Genomic DNA, 20,706 nt, shown 5'->3' with positions numbered 1-20,706 from the left:
TCAAATGCAACCAAAATTAGAAGGAAAGCAACAAACTGGGAGAACATTTTTATAACAAAACTCTCTGACAAAGGTTTAATTTCCCAAATTTATAAGGAACTAAGTCAAATGTACAAAAAATTAAGCTATTCCCCAATCAACAAATGGTCAAGGGACATGATAGACAATTTTGACAGTATGAAATAAAAACTATCAATAAGCACATGAAAAAGTGTTCTAAATCCTTCTTGATTAGAGAAATGCAGGTTAAAACAACTCTGAGGTACCACCTCAGATTGGCAGATTGGCCAATATGATAGCAAAGGAAAGTGATAAATGTTGGAGGGAATGTGGCAAAATTAGGACACTAATATACTGCTGGTGGAATTGTGAATTGGTTCAACCATTATGGAAGGCAATTTGGAACTATGTTCAAAGGGCTTTAAAAGACTTCCTGCCCTTTGATCCAGCCATACTTCTCTTAGGTTTATACCCCAAAGAGATAATAAGGAAAAATACTTATACAAAAATATTCATAGCCACATTCTTTGTGGTGGCAAAAAATTGGAAAATGAGGGAATGTCCTTCAATTGGGGAATGGCTGAATGAATTGTGGTATATGTTGGTAATGGGATATTATTGTGCTGAAAGGAATAAAGAAATGGAACACTTCCACGTGAACTGAAATGACCTCCAGGAATTGATGCAGAGCAAAAAGAGCAGAACCAGGAACATTGTACACAGAGACTGATACATTATGGAACAATTGAATGTAATGGACTTTTCTACCAGTAGCAATGCAATGACCCAGGACAATCCAGAGGAACCTAGGAAAAAGAATACTATCCATATCCAGAGAAAGAACTATGGAATCAGAAATGCATTGGGAAAATATATCATCAACCATACAGTATGAAAGGGATGTGATTAGGGTTTTGATGTTAAAAGATCACTCTAATGCAAATATAAATAACACGGAAATGGGTTTTGAACAATGATACATGTATAAAACAGTCGAACTGCTTGTTGGCTTGGGAGAGGAGAGGAGAAAGTGGTGTGGGAGGATCATGAATCAAGTAACCATGGAAAAACATTCTAAATAAAAATTAAAAGAACAACAACAAAAAAATCATCTTCTAATACTAAGTACATTCATCCCTCTCTCACATTCACATTTTTCAGTTCCATTTTGTATATCTATCCACTAGAATATAATCTTTAGGGACAGGGAATAATTTTCTTTTTGATTATATTTATGTCCCCAGCACCTAGCACATAGTAAATACTTAATAAATACCCATTTCCCATTCATCTATTCAGCTAGGATGCACCTATTGATTAATTTTGCTGTGTGTAATTTACTATAACTGGCCAATAGGCAAAATAACAGCAGGCTTGAAAAAAATGTCATTTTTTTTTGCATATAATGCAGTGACTAGAAAGAGGGCATGGGAAATGGAGGGGATGAATACTATTATAAGAAGGAGAGGAAGAGAGCATTATTAGGAAATATTTAAACCTAACTATCAGCAGAATTAATCCTGAGAGGAAAGAATAGCTAGATCCATTGGGATACCAAATTCTATCTTACTCTAAGGATAAAGTTAGAAGGGATAAATCAAGAGGGGCAGTGGGGTGGGGAGCTCATAATGGGAGGGGAAGAAAGGGGGGAGAGAATTCATTAGGCCTCAAAAAATAATAAGAGGGAAAGGGAGGGGTGGAAAGGGTACTAAAACAAGGGGAACTGATTTAAAACAAACCACTGGTTTAAAAGGAAATAGCGTAAGAAGGGGCAGAACTAGGAGAGGATATCAAAATGTTAGGGAACACATAGCTAATAATTATAACCCTGAATATGAATGGGATGAACTCACCCATAAAACAGAAGCAAATAGCAGAGTGGATTAGAAAACAAAAATATATTGTCTACAAGAAACACACATGAGGCAGGTGGACATACACAGGGTTAAGGTCAAGGGCTAGAGCAAAGTCTTTTGGGCTCTGACTGAGAAAAAGAAGGCAGGAGTGGCAATCATAATTTCTGATAAATCCAAAGAGAAAACAGATCTGATTAAAAGAGGAAGGTAATTACATCCAGATAAAAGGCAGTATAGATAATGAGGAAATAACAGTACTCAATATGTATGCACCAAATGGTATAGCATCCATATTTCTAAAGGAAAAAACTGGCAGAGCTCAAGGAGGAAATAGATAGTAAAACTATACTAGTGGGAGATCTCAATATTCCTCTATCAGATTTAGATAAATCAAACCAAAAAATAAATAAGAAAGATAAGAGAGGTGAATGAAATCCTAGAAAAAATTAGATTTAATAGATATGTGGAGAAAAATCAGTAGGGACAAAAAAGGAGTATACCTTCTTTTCAGCAGCACATGGTACATTCACAAAGATTGACCATGTACTAGGGCAAAGAAACATGGCAAACAAATGCAAAAGAGTGGAAATAATAAATGTAACCTTTTCACATCATAATGCAATAAAATAATAATCAGTAAGGGAACATGGACAGGCAAATAAAAAACTAATTTGAAATTAATTAATATGATTCTCCAAAATCAGAGAGTTAAAGAACAAATCATAGGAACAATTATTAATTTTATTGAAGAGAATGACAATGATGAGACATCCTACCAAAATCTTTGGGATGCAACTAAAGCAGTACTCAGAGGGAAATTTATATCATTGAGTGCATATAACAACAAATTAGACAGGGCAAAGATCAATGAATTGGGCATGCAAATCAAAAAATTAGAAAGGGAACAAGTTAAAAATCCCCAGTTAAAAACTAAATTAAAGATTATAAAAATCAAAGGAGAAATCAACAAAATTGAAAGTAAAAGAACTATTGAATTAATAAGTAAGACTAGAAGCTGGTACTTTGAAAAAATAAATAAAATTGACAAAGTACTGGTCAATCTAATTTAGAACAGGAAAGAAGAAAACCAAATTGACAGTATCAAAGATGAAAAGGGAGACCTCACCTCTAATGAAGGGGAAATTAAGGCAATCATTAAAAACTATTTTGCCCAATTATATGGCAATAAATACAGCAATCTAGGTGATATGGATGAATATTTACAAAAATATAAATTGCCTAGATTAACAGCAGAAGAAATAGAATACTTAAATAATCCAATATCAGAAAAAGGAATTGAACAAGCCATTAAAGAACTCCCCAAGAAAAAATCCCCAGGACCAGATGGATTCAAAAGTGAATTCTATCAAATCTTCAAAGAACAACTAATTCCAAAACTATACAAACTATTTGATGCAATAAGCAAAGAAGGAGTTCTGCCAAACTCCTTTTAATCTACAAATATGGTATTGATCTCAAAGGCAAGTAGAACAAAAACAGAGAAAGAAAAGTACAAATCAATCTCCTTAATGAACATAGATGCAAAAATCTTGAACAGAATACTAGCAAAAAGACTCCAGCAAGTGATCACGAAGATTATTCACTATGATCAGGTGGGATTTATACCAGTAATGCAAGGATGGTTCAACTTAAAGAAAACCATTCACGTAATTGATCACATCAACAAGTAAACCAACAAAAATCACATGATTATCTCAATAGATGCTGAAAAAGCCTTTGTCAAAATATCATACCCATTCCTACTGAAAACACTAGAAAGTTTAGGAATAGAAGGGCCTTTCCTAAAAATAATAAATGGTATATATTTAAAACCATCAACAAACATAGTCTTCAATGGGGATGAATTTGAAGCTTTCCCAATAAGATCAGGCATGAAACAAGGATGCCCATTATCACCTCTATTATTTAACATTGTACTAGAAACACTAGCAGTAGCAATTAGAGAAGAAAAAGAAATTGAAAGCATTAAAATAGGCCATGAGGAGACCAAGTTATCATTCTTTGCAGATGATATGTTGGTCTACTTAAAAAATCCTAGAAAATCAACTAAAAAGTTAGTGGAAATAATTGAAAACTTTAGCAAAGTCGCAGGATATAAAATCAATGCACATAAATCATCAGCATTTCTACATATTTCCAACACATCACAGCAGGAAGAGTTAGAAAGAAAAATTGCATTCAAAATCTCTCTAGACAATATAAAATACTTAGGAATCTATCTGTCAAGACAAACACAGGAATTAAATACTAACACAATTATGAAACACTTTCCACACGATTAAAACTAGATCTAAACAATTGGAAAAAACATTGATTGCTCATGGATAGGACAAGCTAACATAATAAAAATGACCATTCTCCCCAAATTAATTTGCTTATCTAGTGCCATACCTATCAAACTACCAAGAAACTTTTTTACCAAATTGGAAAAAACTATAACAAAGTTCACTTGTAAGAACAAAAGACCAAGAATGTTAAGGGAAATAATGAAAAAAAAACGTGAAAGAAGGTGGCGTAGCAGTACCAAATCTTAAACTGTACTATAAAAAAGCAGTAATCATCAAAACAATATGGTACTGGCGAAGAGTCAGAAGGGTGGATCAGTGGAATAAACTAGGGGTAAGTGACCTTAGCAAGAGTGTCTTCGATAAACTCAAAGAACCCAGCTTTTGGGACAAAAACCCACTATTTGAAAAAACTGCTGGGAAAATTGGAAAACAATATGGGAGAGATTGAGCCTGGATCAACATCTCATACCCTATACCAAGATAAACTCAGAATGGGTGAATGACTTGAATATAGAGAAGGAAACTATAAGTAAATTAGGTGAGCACAGAATAGTATACTTGTCAGATCTATGGGAAAGGAAAGATTTTAAAACCAAGCAAGAGTTAGAAAAAGTCACAAAATGTAAAATAAATAATTTTGACTACATTAAACTAAAAGTTTTTGTACAGACAAAACCAATGCTACCAAAATTAGAAGGGAAGCAACAAATTGAGAAAAAACAATATTTATAATAAGAAACTCAGACAAAGGTTTAATTACTCAAATATATAAGGAGCTAAATCAATTGCACAAAAAATCAAGCCATTCCCCAAACAATAAATGGGCAAGGCACATGAATAGGCAATTTTCAGATAAAGAAATCAAAACTATCAATAAGCACATGAGAAAGTGTTCTAAATCTCTAATAATTAGAGAAAAGCAAATCAAAACAATTCTGAGGTATCACCTCACACCTAGCAGATTGGCTAAAATGACAACAGGGGAGTGTAATGAATGTTGGAGGGGATTTGGCAAAATTGGGACATTAATGCATTGGTGGTGGAGTTGTAAATTGATCCAACCATTCTGGATGGCAATTTGGAACTATGAACAAAGGGCTTTAAAAGACTATCTGCCTTTTGATCCAGCCATAGCACTGCTTTGTTTTTACTCCAAAGAGATCATAAGGAAAAACACTCGTACAAAAATAGTTATAACCATGCTCTTTGTTGTGGCAAAAAATTGGAAAATGAGAGAATGTCCTTTGATTGAGGAATGGCTGAACAAATTGTGGTATCTGTTGGTGATGGAATACTATTGTGCTCAAAGGAATAAAGAACTGGAGGAATTCAATGTGAACTGGAATGACCTCCAGGAACTGATGCAGAGTGAAAGGAGCAGAACCAGGAGAACATTGTACACAGAGACTGATACACTGTGGTACAATCAAACATAATGGACTTCTCTACTAGCAACAATGCAAGGATCCAGAGTAAGGCTGAGGGACTTATGAGAAAGAAAACTAGACACCTTCAGAGGAAGAATTGTGGGAGGAGAAACACAGAAGAAAAACAACTGCTTGAATACATGGGCTGATGGGGATATTATTGGGGATGTAGACACTAAATGATAACTCTAGTCCAATTATCAATAATATGGAATTAGGTCTTGATCAATGATACATGTAAAACCCAGTGGGATTTTATGTTAGATAAGTGGGGTTAGGGGAGTTTGGGGAGAGGGAAAGAACATGAAATATGTGACTATGGGAAAATATTCAAAATAAAAACTTAAAAAATAAAAATAAAATAAAATAATACAGTGATTAGCCATCAGTTGTTGCCTATTCTTCATTTTGAAGTTGGCCCTCTGTATTGTTAACTGCTTAAAATATGTTTATTTCAGATAATGTTAACTATCTTAAATATCTAGTCATGAGACTGATTTTATTGCTCACAGTCATTAATACCCCATATTTTTCATGTGTATTCCTGAGGTGATATATTTGTTGTTGCTCAGTTTTTTCAGTAGTGTCTAACTCTCTGTGACACCATTTGGGGCTTTCTCACCAAAGATACTAGAGTTGTTTACTATTTCTTTCCCCAGTTCATTTTATAGATAAGGAAACTGAGGCAAACTCAGGTAAGTGACTTACTCAGAGTCACACAGCTAATAAATGTCTAAGGCCAGATTTGAACTAATAAAGATGATTCTTGTTGACTCCAGGCCTCTTTCTATTGCACCGCCTAGCTGCTCTGAGATGATGTATACATATATAGCAGTACAATAAATCAACTAATTATTAGAGCTCAAAGTTTTCAGAGAGTCACAGTTTCCAGGAAAAAAAGATACTATGATCCCTCTTTATTCGTTCATAAAGAGTAAAATTCTGTAGTGTTCTGTGTGTCACAATTTAAGGATGATAGTGGAAAATATCCAGAATAATGCAACCAGGATGATGAAGGGTCTTGAGCCTACCTTATGTGAGTATGGTTGAAAGAAAGGGCATGTTTAGCCTGAAGAAAAGACTTATGAGTAACATGACAGCTGACCATCATATAGAGGAAGGACACTAGAAGTGTGATCCTGAGCAAATCACTTAAACACTATTTGCCTCAGTTTCCTCATTTGCAAAATGAGAAGGAAATGGAATATCATTCAATATCTTTGCCTAAGAAGATCACAGAGTTAGACAACTGAACAAAAATAACAACAAAGGAGAATAAGTCATCTTGGGAGGGAGGGAGGGAAGTTTTCTCATTGGAAGTCTTCAGGCAGAGACTATTGACTATATTGTTTTGAAGATTATTGTTTTCATGTATTGGCTAAAGATAAATGTCTGCTAAAGTCTCTTCCATCTTTAAAATTCTTTGATTCTATGATTTCAGTGCAATGTTAAAGATAGGCTTTCATATTAATCTTGCAAACTGTCATGAGGCATTTACTACCCAACTTATTAAGCTGAGTAATAATTTAGTAAAAACAAAAATTCCCCAATTGATTAGGTCAGTATCTGTACTTAAATCATGGTTCTAAAACTATTCATCTAAACTTTTCCACACTTAGAATGAAACTGTATGAGTTCATTTTTTACCTTCATGTCTTGCTTCTCACTATAGAGTGTAATCTGCTTGAGAGAAGGGATTGTTTAGTTATTGTCTTTGTTTTTACAAAGTCTGGAATACTGGCTAGCACAAAGAGGGTATTTAATACATTCCAGTTGATTGATTAATTGACTGGCATGCCAACAAGTAACTTGTACATAATTTTGGGACTTGGTTTATAGCTAGATCTACAATTCAGGAACCACAGTGAACATGAGAATTGTTCAAAGACGAGTTATGAGGATTTACTGGCAAAGCTTGTTTATTTTTCCACACTGAAAATAAATGAAATGTGCTTTCTAAATTTTAAAGACACCTAAAATATTTTAGTAGGTACTTTGGTCAATGTAATGAAACAAATTATGATTCAATAAAAAACAATAATTTTGGGATACATTGACAATTATTTAGAGTTAATTTATAAATAAATTTAATATCTAAATATAATATCTATATTTTATAGAAGTATAATATATAGTTTATAATATAAATATATTATTATTTTATAAATGCAATTTATAACAATTGTGAGATATTAATTTATAAATTAATGATAAAATATTATTTATCTTGAATTTTAAGTTTTCAGTACTTTATTTACATTGAGGCTCATAAAAAAAATCCTTCTTTATGTGGCAGCTAGGTGGCTCAGAGATCTAGGCTTGGAGATAGGAGGACCTGAGTTGAAATCTGACCTCAGACATTTCCTAGCTGTGTGACTCTGGGAAAATCACCTAATCTAATTGCCTAGTTTTTCTGCCTTGAAACCAATTCTTAGTATGGATGCTAAGGCAAAAGGTAAGGGTTAAAACAAAACAATAGTTGGGTAGGTGTTAGAGCAGTGATGGGCAAACTACAGCCCATGGGTCAGATGTGGCCTGAAATGTTCTATCCTGCTGGGTGACATTATTCCTAATCTGACAAATACAACGAGTAGGATACAATACGATGAAACTTCGAAAGAGTTGCCTTAGAAAAAAGATTGACAGATGAGCATTTCCGTTCCTTTGGCTCCTTCTTTAAAAAGTTTGCCCATCACTGTGTTAGAGATAAACTTACTGTTATCTTTCAGATCAAGAAACTGAGCCTTAGGGAGATTGAACAAATTCCCCAGAGTTACACAGATGTCAAGTATCTGAGGTGGGATTTGATCTAAGTTTTCTTGGTTCAAAGTCCAGTTCTCTATTCATTATATCAATGTCCTTTAAACCTTATGAATAGTGTTTATTGTTGTTCAAGCATTTTAGTTATGTCCAAGTAAAGGAGTTATCTTTTTATGACCCCATCTGGACTTTTCTTGGCAAAGATACTGGAGTGGTTTGCTATTACCTTCTTTAGCCCATTATACAGATGCAGAAACTGAGGCAAACAGGCTTAAGTAACTTGGTTAGGGTCACATAGCTAGCATCTCAGGTATAATAATTAAAATTGGGTGGCCCAATGTAATACTTAAAAATTTGGTTTGACAAAGATAATAATGGTTTAAAAAAAGAATTGTTGTGGTCACCATTTATAAAAATTAAAGTTAGACTATGAGTCAGTAGGCTGATTAGTAGATTTATTTACAGCAAGGTAAAGATATTAAAGTGGGAAATATAGGAAGGAGGTAGAAAATATCACCTAGCTAAAAATACCCTAAATCTTAATTCTAGTGCTTCCAGACTGCAAATGCGAATCCAAATTCACATTTTACCAGAATCCAAAGTCCAGACCAGGAAGGTGAAATCCCAAGAGCCAAAGACACTGAAAAACCAAGAGAACGTTCAGTGCACACAAGGCCAAGACCTCCAAGAATGCCACCAGAGCTCATGCTCCCTGGGCTAAAGGTCATCAAGAATGAAGAGCCAAAGAATGTGTCAAGCATGAAGAGTTCGATAATCAAAAAAAGAGCAAATTTCTCTTAGGTTCCCACTTATATACAGTTTTCTCCACCCATCAGCTCTCCTGTCACATCTCAGGAATCAATTGCAATCTTTCAGTTTGCCTAGTACTGCCCAGGGAGGGAGTGGTTTTGTGCTTATGGTCTATTAGGGTGTCATTACAGATGAGAAAGAACTCTTATTAGGAATAGAAGTGTTGGCTTTGCCATTTTCTTACATTTGTTTATGCTCACCTTGTTATTATTTTCTCCAATTTGAAGTTTCTCCCAGAATCTAGTAGAGTTCCTTGTCTATTTTGAGGACAAAAAAGAAGTATGATGTAATGGATAAAGAGCTAACTTGGAGGATGCCCTAGTCCAAGTCCCACTTATAGCTAGGTGATCCTGATTCAATCACTTAACTCCTCAGCCCTATAATAATAATATCTAATATTTATATATGACAGGCATTATGCTAAGTGCTTCACAATTATTATCTCATTGGATCCTCATAACAATGCTGGGATGTAGGTACTATTATTGCCATTTTACAGATGAAGAAATCCAGATTAAATGCCTGTCCCAGGTTAATATAGTTAATAAGTATCTGAGGCCAGATTTGAGCTGAGGTCTTCCTGACTCCAAATCTAGCACTCAATCAGTTGCTACCTGCTGCTACCTGTAGGTAGCTCTCTAAAATTACAAATGTGGGTATCAACTTGAGTTCTATAAATCCATGAAATCATAGGTCTAATCCCAATGCTCATGCTTAGTTAAAAATAGGTCATATAACTTCTAAATCCAATTAACCAGGGGCATGTAGATAGAATAATAATATGCTCCAATATGTTAAAAGTAAATGAATGAATGAGGGATGTATTTTCAATCCCTTTTCAATGTGAAATATCCTATCCCTCTTTAGAGTGTGCTATATATTATCTGTTTGATATATCCATTTGATAAATGAACTAAGTAGGGATGCCAATGTTAATATGTACATTAAGTATTATCAAAGCTTAATTACTTCCCTATTTTAAGCAAAAAATGGAAATGATAGTGCTATCATTCTTCCCCCTCCTCAGTGGATTGTCTAAAGCAACCCACTTTGGAAATTGTCACACTATGTCATATTGTCTATAATAATTATTGTTAAATGTGTATTTTTTAGAAATGAATGTGATTTGAAAAAAACTTTCAAGTGGAGGCAACACAATACTTAATGTGGAGAAATAAGATCTTATGTTACAAAATGCAATTTGGTTATGAGCAGGACCTTTTTTGTGGAGCTAATATATATATATAAAGAAATGATTAATTACCTGATTTTATGCATTTTAATGCATTGTTTATTTTGAAGGAAAACAACATTAATTTTTAATGTTTCTCTATGATAATTTTTACTTTATTCTTAAAAAATCATATATGAGATAATGAATGTTTGAGTTATTATAGCATTTAATTATAGCCACCAAATTTATGTTAGTGATATTGAAATTTGGTAAGTGATATAATATAACCTTCTGCTTTCTTCCAGTCAACTGCCTTGAGTGTATGCATTTTGGTATTAATATTATATATATATATATATATATATGCCATTAGCCATTTATATTGGGAAAAGGTGTCCTCTGAGGGACATGGTTTTGCTCTATGGTCCCTATGCTGAAATATAAAGAAGGCTTTTCCTATTTCATGGAACTCATTTCTAAATTGCTGGTCTCTAACTTTACAGTTTTGAGCAGATTTCAAAACAAATCAACGGACACATCGAGACTTTGGTTATTTTTGGCTAGTAGTGGATAAATGGATAGTCCAAGAGTTTCTGACATTGTGCCAAATGTCTATAAGCCTAAAGTTAAAAAGTCATGTTTTCCAGGAAACCTTGAAGTTTGCCGAGATTTATGTTTTTGATATTGTCATTCATTACTACATTCAAAGGAACTGTCTACATAGAGGTTGATAGAGGGCAATCAAACCTTTTGCACTGCACAAATTATATGATTAGGTGTCTGTCTATGGGTCGACTTGTTCTCAAGCCCCCAAAACTAAACACAGCTGAGATCTAAATCCCTGACAAATGAAGGCTGAGTGTAAGGATCACAGATAACGTATAGCAAATGGAATCTTTAAACACCACCCAGCCACACAATGTACACCTGATAAATGACTGTCTGAAATAGTACTTTTGAAAAGGACATTTAGGGTTGATTTTTCCAGCAAAATAGAAATAAACTGAAGAAAAATGTGAAATATAAATTACACACAGATGAATGCATTTCAAATTATTGTTCAAGGTAAAGTGTGTTTCTTTTCCTTCCTTCCTTCCTCTATCCCTACCTATCTTCTTTCTTTCTGTCTGTCTGTCTGTCTTTCTGTCTTTCTTTCTTTCTTTCTTTCTTTCTTTCTTTCTTTCTTTCTTTCTTTCTTTCTTTCTTTCTTTCTTTCTCTCCTTTTCTCCCTTTCTCNCCTTCCTTCCTTCCTTCCTTCCTTCCTTCCTTCCTTCCTTCCTTCCTTCCTTCCTTCCTTCCTTCCTTCCTTCCTTCTTCCATCCCTCCCTCTCTCCCTCTTCCCTTGATGGTACAGAAAGTGTATCTTAAGGTCCTCCATGGCATCTTAAGATGAAATGTTATGAACCTCAGATCACCTTGGCCTATCACCTTTTCTGAGCACTGCAGCACCATGCAAGTTGGTCTCTTGATGTTTGGTGATTTCTAATTCTTCCTGAGGATTTCAAATTCCTACAGTAGACTTTTTCTTTTTAAAAGGGAGCTCAGGGGGCAGCGGGGTAGCTCAGTGGATTGAGAATCAGGCCTAGAGACCTGATGTCCTAAGTTCAAATCTGGCCTCAGACACTTCCCAGCTGTGTGACCCTGGGCAAGTCACTTGACCCCCATTGTCTAGCACTTACCACTTTTCTAACTAGGAGCCAATACACAGAAGTTAAGGGTTTAAAATAAAAAAATAAAGGGGAGCTCACCTCTTATTACCCCCAGAATAAAGCCCTGTGAGCAATTAATTGTCTCTCTGGTTGTGCTGGTGCTCTGCCTCACTCTTCTACACCCTATTCTGTTGCCCTCAGGTATCTGGCTGGATTTTTAGACCATTATATGGTCTGGATCAAATTTCATTGTTTTGCTGGAGTTAGGATGCAGTGAACTGGACAGCCTACTATTCAAAAGACCATCTTAGCAAGAAGTCCTAGGCCTCATTTGACAACTGTTGTATAGTCTTCAAGTGTCTTCAATTCTAAATCTGAACAACCAGATGGGCTTCAATTGGACCTCCTCTTCAACAGTGGCACATACTAGGTGCTTAAAATGTTTTTCACTGATTGATTGATCGGGATCAGAGATTTAAAGTGATGGCTTGAAATGTTTGCCTAGGTTTGAATTGTTTGCCAGCCTTGTCCTCTGACACTATGCTTATCTTTTAAGGACTAATGCAAATGGATGCCTTTTTTACTCTTTCTGACCAGTAATGTAATTTTCTTTTTCAGATATATATTATTTGGTCCTGTGTACCTCTCTCATACTTCTACGATGTCATACAATATATTACATGATCGTGTAGTTATCACAATTATGAATATATGTATTCTGTGGCATTCTTTTGCCTTCTAAGCACAAACTTCATTAGGGAAAGGATTTTGTCTTATTTATATTGGTATCCCCCCCTGGAACCTAGAATGTTATTTTTTTAAACCCTTTCATTCCATCTAAGAATCAATACTTTGTATTGACTCCAAGGCAGAAGAATGGTAAGGGCTAAGCAATGCAGGTTAAGTGACTTGCCTAGGGTCACACAGATAGAAAGTGTCTGAGGCCAGATTTGAACACAGGACTTCCTGTCTCTGGGCCTGGTTGTCAATCCACTGAACCAACTAGTTGCCTTGTGGGAGTAAGTATAGTATTTTGAAATAATAAATACTTCATAAATGACCATTTATTAAATAAATGGGAGAATGAATGAATGAGTTGAATGTAAAAGGCACAGAAAAAAGAGCTACTGATGAGTAAAAGAAGAGAGATTAGGGAGTAAGAGATTAGAGAAGAGAGATAGGATAAGATTGACTGCTATAGAATTATGAAGATGAGTGTGATTCTGATGAAGAAGCAATAAGAACACAGAAGGAATCAGATGAAGGATTTGATGTGATGTAATGTATTATGCTACCTATGGTCAGCATGAGGAATTATAAGCATACAAAGAGATTGTAGTCAAGAACACAGAGAAAAGGTATTGAAATTAATCAAAATAAAGATAATTAATTGATATGGAAAGGAATTTTCTAGACTATTTGGAGAATAAACAGATTTATTTGGGATACTACTTGCATAAAGAAAGGATGTCTTTGACAAAGTTCATATATGCAAAAGAAATATGGAATTAGGTGCCTCAGATAATAATGGAAAAGGAAAAAGTAGAAGCCTTGAAGAATTAAAAAGTTCATGTGCTTTTGTGAGTGTGTGTGTGTGTGTGTGTGTGTGTGTGTGTGTGTTCAGTCATGCTCAATTCTTCATGAAGCCATTTGGATATTTTTAACAGAGATACTGGAGTGGTTTGCCATTTTCTTCTTCAGCTCATTTTACATATGAGGAAACTGAGGCTAACAAGGTTAAATGGCATCCCAGCATAACACAGCTAGTAGGTATCTGAGACCAGATATGAACTCAGTTTCTCCTTTAAAAATTTAGTGGTTATTCCATTCGGTGTATATCTGTTAAATACTGATATTGCTTCATTATCTATACTGCCTTTTATTAAGATATAATTACCTTCTTTATCTCTTTTAATCATATCTATTTTTGCTTTAGCTTTGTTTGAGGTCATGATTGCTACTCCTGCTTTTTTTTCTTCATCTCACTTGAAGTCCAATAGATTCTGCTCCATCCCCTTACTTTTACTCTGTGTATGTCTACCTGCTTCAAAAGAGTTTCTTGTTAACAACATATTGTAGGAGTCCAGTTTTTAATTCACTCTGCTATTTATTTCCATTTTATGGATGAGTTTATCTCACTTACATTCACAGTTATGATTACAATCTGTATATTCTACTCCATCTTTTTTTCCCTTTTTCATCTTGCCAGTTCTCCTTGTGCTCTGCCTTTATACACAAGCATTTTGGTTTGAATAACTCCCCCACTCCTTAGCTTATATTACTCCCCTTCCTACCACCACCCCTCTTATTCCACTTCTACTTCTCTTTAGGGTCTTTTCACCCCCCCCCACCTTAGTTCCCATCCATCTTTATGTGATATAATTCACCCCATTTTACCTCTTTATTCTCTTTTCTCTCGGTACAATCCTCTTTTTCACACCTTGTTTTATTGGCATGTCATCCTAAAGAGCTTACTACCACCCCTTCTTTTTATATATATTTCTAATACTATGATAACAAAAATTTAAGAATTACAAATATCATCTTTCTATGTAGGAATATAAACAATTAGACATTATTGAGTCTTTAAATTATTTCTCTTTCATATTTACCTTATTATGCTTTTCCTGAATTTTATATTTGACCATCAAAATTTCTGTTTAGTACTGGTCTTTTCTTTAGGAATGCTTGGAAATCTTCTATTTCATTCAATGATCATTTTCCCCATGAAAAATTTAGTCAATTTTTTGGGTAGCTGATTCTTGACTGTAAACCCAGTTCTCCTGCCTTGTGGAATATCATGTTCCAAGCCTTCCAATTTTTTAGTGTAGAAGCTGCCAGATTTCAGTGTAGAAGCTGCCAGATCCTGTGTAATCCAGACTAGGACTCCATGATATTCAAATTGGTTTTTTTTTCTGGCTGCTTTAAGTATTTCCTCCTTGGCCTGGGAGCCCTTGAACTTTGCTATAATATTCCTCAGAGATGTCACTTGGAGATTTATTGCAAGAGGTAATCTGTGGAATCTTTCATTTTCTAATTTACCTTTTTGTTCAAGGACATCAGGGCAGGTTTCTTTGATAATTTCTTGTAATATGATGTCTAGGTTTTATTTTTTTATCATGACTTTCAAGTAGTCCAATAATTTTCAGATTGTCTCTCCTGTATCTATTTTTTAAACCCCTTAACTTCTGTGTATTGGCTCCTTGGTGGAAGATTGGTAAGGGTAGGCAATAGGGGTCAAGTGACTTACCCAGGGTCACACAGCTAGGAAGTGTCTGAGGCCAGATTTGAAACTAGGACCTCCCATCTCTAGGCCTGACTCTCAATTCACTGAGCTACCCAGCTGCCCCTCCTGTATTTATTTTTGAGGTCAATTGTTTTTTAAATTATTTATTTAGAATATTTTTCCATGGTTACATGATCTATGATTTTTCCCACCCCTCTTCTTCCCCCTGCCACTACTGACAAACAATTCCACTGGGTTATACATGTATCATTATTCAAAACCCATTTCCCTTTTATTCCTATTTGCAGTAGAGTGATCTTTTAACATCAAAACCCTAATCATACCCCCATTGAACCACATGATTGATCATGTTTTTCTCCTGCATTTCTACTCCCAGAGTTCTTTCTCTGGATGTGGATAGTGTTCTTTCTCATATGTTCCTCAGTGTTTTCCTGGATCATTACATTGCTACCATAGAAAAGTCTATTACATTTGATTGTGCCATAATATATCAGTCTCTGTGTACAATGTTCTCCTGGTTCTGCTCTTTTCACTCTGCATCAATTCCTAGAGGTCTTTCCAGTTCACATAGAAATCCTCCAGTTCACCATTCCTTTCAGCACAATAATATTCCATCACCATCAGATACCACAATTTGTTAAGCCATTTCCCAATTGATGGACACCCCCTCATTTTCCAATTTTTTGCCACCACAAAGAGCACAGCTATAAATTTTTTTGTACAAGTATTTTTCCTTATGATTTCTTTGAGGTATAAATCCAGCAGTGGTATGAGAGGTAGTCTTTTAAAGCCCTTTGCACATAGTTCCAAATTGTCCTCCAGAATGGTTGGACCAATTCACAACTCCACCAGTAGTATATTAGTGCCCCAATTCTGCCACATCCCCTTCAACATTTGTCACTTTCAATTGCTGCCATATTGGCTAGTTTGCTAGGTGTGAGGTACCTCAACTTTGTTTTAATTTGAATTTCTCTAATCAGGAAGGATTTCGAACATTTTTTCATGTGCTTTTTGATAGTTTTGATTTCTTCATGTGAAAACTGCCTATTCGTGTCCCTTGACCATTTGTAAATTGGGGAATAGCTTAATTTTTTTGTAGATTTGACTTAGTCCTTATATATTTGGGAAATTAAACCTTTGTCTGAGAGTTTTGTTATAAAATTTTCCCCCTATTTTGTTGCTTTTCTTCTAATTTTGGTTGCATTGCTTTTATTCGTACAAGACCTTTTAAATTTGATATAATCAAAGTCATTCATTTTACATTTTGTAATGTTCTCTATGTCTTGCTTGGTCTTAAATTCTTTCTTTTCCCATAGATCTGAGAGGTATACTATTCTATGTTTATTTATGATTTCACTCTTTATATTTAAGTCATTTATCCATTTTGAATTTATATTGGTATAGGGTGTAAGATGTTGATCTAAACCTAATTTTTCCCATACTGTTTGCCTCTTTTCCCAGTAGTTTTTGCCAAATAATGAGTGCTTGCCCCAAAAGCTGGGATCTTTGGGTTTATCAAACACTACTTGCTGAGGTCACTTACCTCTAGTCTATTCCACTGATCCACCCTTCTGTCTCTTAGCCAGTATCATATTGTTTTGATGACCATTGCTTTGTGGTATAGTTTAAGATCTGATACTGTGAGGCCCACATCCTTCACATTTTTTCATTACTTTCAATGTTTTCAATTGTTTTTAATGAGGCATTTAATTTTTTATTTTGCTTTATTGTTTCTTGATATCTCATAAAGTCATAAGATTCAATTTTACCCATTCTAATTTTTTAAAAAATGATTTTTCTACCCAATTTTTTATCCTCCTTTTCCATTTGGTCAATTCTACTTTTCATTAAACTCTTTTCTTCATTGGATTTTTTTTACCTTTTTCTAGTTGGTATGTGAATTGAATAACTGGGTCCTCAAAGCAATCTAGTCCTGGAAGACTCACCACAATGAGTAGGCATCACAGAGTGTCATGTGTCTTTTTTTGCCAGCATAGCAGGTGAGATTCCTGACTGATAGAAGTCACAGAAGTAAGGGGATGTGATATATGTGGACTGAGGTAAAACCTTGGGTGAATTGATGTATCCTGGAGGAGGGTTGAGACTGAGATTGAAAAACTTGCTCATGAAGTGTGCTTACTCTCTGTCATTCTTTGGGCTCCAGGCACTTATCTATGTAAGTCATTTCTAGCAAGCTGGGACAGGTTGGGAATCTGACAGCTAGGTCTCTTAGGTTCCAGTCTTTTCCTGAACTCAAGCCTGCTCTTTGACTGGTTTTAATTTGTTTTGCCTAATCATGTGCATATCTGGGTTCCCTGCCTCCCACTTGTGAAATGGAGCATTGACTCAAGGAGAATCTAAGTCATGATGAAGCAGAAGTAATTCAGCTTAGAATTTACTTTAAGTTAGAAAGGCTGGAAACCTTATTTCTCTCTTTCTTTCTCTTTACTAATAAATACTTATAATTTATTATTAATTCTCCATGATTAATTTTTACTCATAACATTGGTCAATTCTACTTTTTTGTGGAACTCTTTTCTGCATTGCATTTTTGTGTCTTTTTTTTTTCACTTGATGAATTTTGCTTTTTAAACTATTTCCTTTTTACATCGCTTTCATTTCTTCTCCCCATTTTTCTTTCACCTCTCTTATTTGATTTTTGAATTGCATTTTGAAATCTTCCAGTGCCTGAAACAAATTCTCATTTTTCTTTAAAGCTTTGCACATGACTGCTTGATTTCACTGTTCCCTATTGTGAGTTTGTGTTTGGCCTTCTTTGTTTCCATAGAAATTTTCTATGGTTAGGTGTTCCTTCTGCTGCTTACTCATTTGTCCAGCATTTTTTTTTTGCTTGTGGGTTGGGAGTTTGGAAAACTGCGGATTCAGTCTCCTCTGCTGATGGCTTATAGAATTTAGAGCACTGTGAGTTATTTTGCCCTGGGGCTAGGGGCTTCCCTGAAGGCTTGAAATGGCCAAGCAATATGGACCTCAGAGCCTACCTGTGGGATGGTGCCAGGACTTTGGACTTCAAGGGGTGGGTGTGGGGTGTTCAGCTCTTGACTTAGGCAGGGTCCTGAGGTCTCACAGTTGTCTCGCATTGAAGTTTGGAACTTGAGTGGCTTATACTCTACACAGTTTTACTTTCAGTTCCCTGTTGTACTGTGAAAATAGGCTCCCTCTGCCCATCTTTTAAGTGGTTTTTGGCAGGAGAGTCACTTCATTCCCTTCCCTGTGGATTCTGTGACATCAGTCATTTTGAGGTGCCATTTTAAGATTGGTTTGAGAGGATTCTCTGAGTTGTTTCAGTTTTTGCTGCTATTCAGGCACCATCTTGGCTCTGCCCCCTAGATTTGAACTCAGAGACATGAGTCTTTCTGACTCCTGACCTGATCCTCTATTCATTGTACCTCCTCCTGCCTGATGAACTTTTTAGCTATTTTGAATTACAAGTGTATTCAAGTGAATTTTCCAGAGAATTATTTCATTAAAATAGATATCTCATGAATATGTGCTTATATGGAAAATTATTTTTGATAAAATAATAATAATAGCTAGCATTTATATAGTATTATAGAATATGCAAAATCTTTACAAATAATATCTCATTTTATTCCCATAACAATTCTGGGAGATAGACATTATTACCAGTTCCAGTTTACTGATGAGGAAAATAAAGTAAGCAGAAGTTAAGTGACTTGCCTACGGTCTTACAACTAGTGTGTGAGACAGAATTAAAATCTTCCCAATTTGATGGTCAGTGCTCTGTCCTTTGCATGACCTGACTGAATTTCAATAAGGAAAAGCTACTAAAAGAGGTATCTCTATATTTTAATCCAGGTTACTTTATAAAATAAAACAATATAGTTAGTCATTCTGAAATAGATATTATAGTGCTAATCAGTAAAATGTAAACCCTGATGTTAAGCAGGGATATAATGCCAATACTTAGCATAATGTCTGCCATAGAATAGTAATTTAAAAATGTTGTTAACATTAATTAATTTAGGATTTTTGAAAGAGAGAAGAATCAAGACATCAATTTATTCTCAATAAACATGACAGGTCAATATAACAAAACTCTACTCATAGCTGGTGAAAAGATTTAATTCCCCTGACATTTTTGGAATCCCCACCTGATAGTAGTCACACAATTAATATTCACTGATTGAGAAAATAAATAAGAATAAAATCTATGAAAATGAAAACTTATACAAATGAATTTGTACATTTTTAAATTCCAGTGGCTCTTGCATACATTAAAATGGCAGCCTAGGTGTGAAATGTATTTATTCATATTACAAAATGCCAATTCTTAGTGTGCCTATGTTTTCATTCATAGACTCCTTCCACTAGCTATTTGGTCCTTTTCCATCCTGTGCCATCCCAACCACAAGAAGCTAATTTCTCTCCTCCTTACCTCCCTACTTCCCCTCATATGTTAGGAATTGCTGCTTGTACTTCTATTATTTACTTTGACTGTTAAAACATCCTAGTGATCTAAAAGAAGGAATACTTTACAGATGGTGGTAAATGAGACATAGGGCATAAGTTATTTTCATCTCTTGTGATTTCAGCTGCAGAGCTGGGATCCATCCCCAGAACTCTTTTCTCTCATTCCACTGTCCTTTTTACTCTGTTGTTAAATAGCTCATTCTTCAACATCTTCTTTGGCCGAATACATTCACTTTGAAGTCATGTGGACCAACAGCAATATTATTTTTTTCTAGGTAGACATCCTGAACTAGGCAATCCAGAGCACTACCAAAAGGAGTGGACATGCTAATATTCTACCCCTTCCATGTAGTTCTTGAAGCATATTTTCCTATTAGAAAATTCCATAGCTAGAAGGAACTTAGTTGTTAGCCTGTATACTACAATTATTTTCCTAACATGGTATGCAGTTCTTTTTATTGCTTTTATGAATAGCCATTAACATAATTCTTAATGAAGGCTGGTCTAGATCAAAGCCTCAAGACTATAATTCACTTTTATCTCCAAATGTTATTCCTAGACCTATAGATGACTTTGAGTTAAGTTACATCTGGTAAGGAAAAGGTCCATGTTCTGGAAATTTTTCTTATGTTTTAATTCCACAAGATTTACAAACTAACTTGAATTATCTTTAAATTCTACAAGTTCAATTTCCTATGGGTTGCCACATACATATTATCCCTTGTCATATATACATTTATATATTTGTTTTATGTACATATATACGTATATGTGTATTTATACACATACACTTATAAACATAAACATATGTATTTAAAAACCAAACAAATGCATATTTCCAAAGGGTTTAGCCTGAAGAAACTGGTTAGAGAGTGAGTGGACAGTCAGGAAAGTATCAGCAGTGGCCTTTGCTTCTAAGTATTCAAAAAGCACTGGAGTGATGGATGGACACTTCTGTGTTTAGCATGTTGGGGCTCTCTGGTATGAGGATCATATAGCATGAGTTGTTCAGAAATGTAACA

General features: G+C 34.9%; 1 pseudogene; it reads right to left on the bottom strand.

Moving 5' to 3' along the window:
• The window catches only part of LOC123246609, a 115,953-nt pseudogene that overhangs the window by 68,609 nt on the left and 26,638 nt on the right, over positions 1-20,706 (bottom strand).

This window comes from Gracilinanus agilis, chromosome 4, assembly GCF_016433145.1.
Source record: "Gracilinanus agilis isolate LMUSP501 chromosome 4, AgileGrace, whole genome shotgun sequence".
Classification (NCBI taxonomy): domain Eukaryota; kingdom Metazoa; phylum Chordata; class Mammalia; order Didelphimorphia; family Didelphidae; genus Gracilinanus; species Gracilinanus agilis.
Note: the sequence above shows the minus strand (reverse complement) of the source record. Positions and strands in the feature narration are given on the sequence as shown.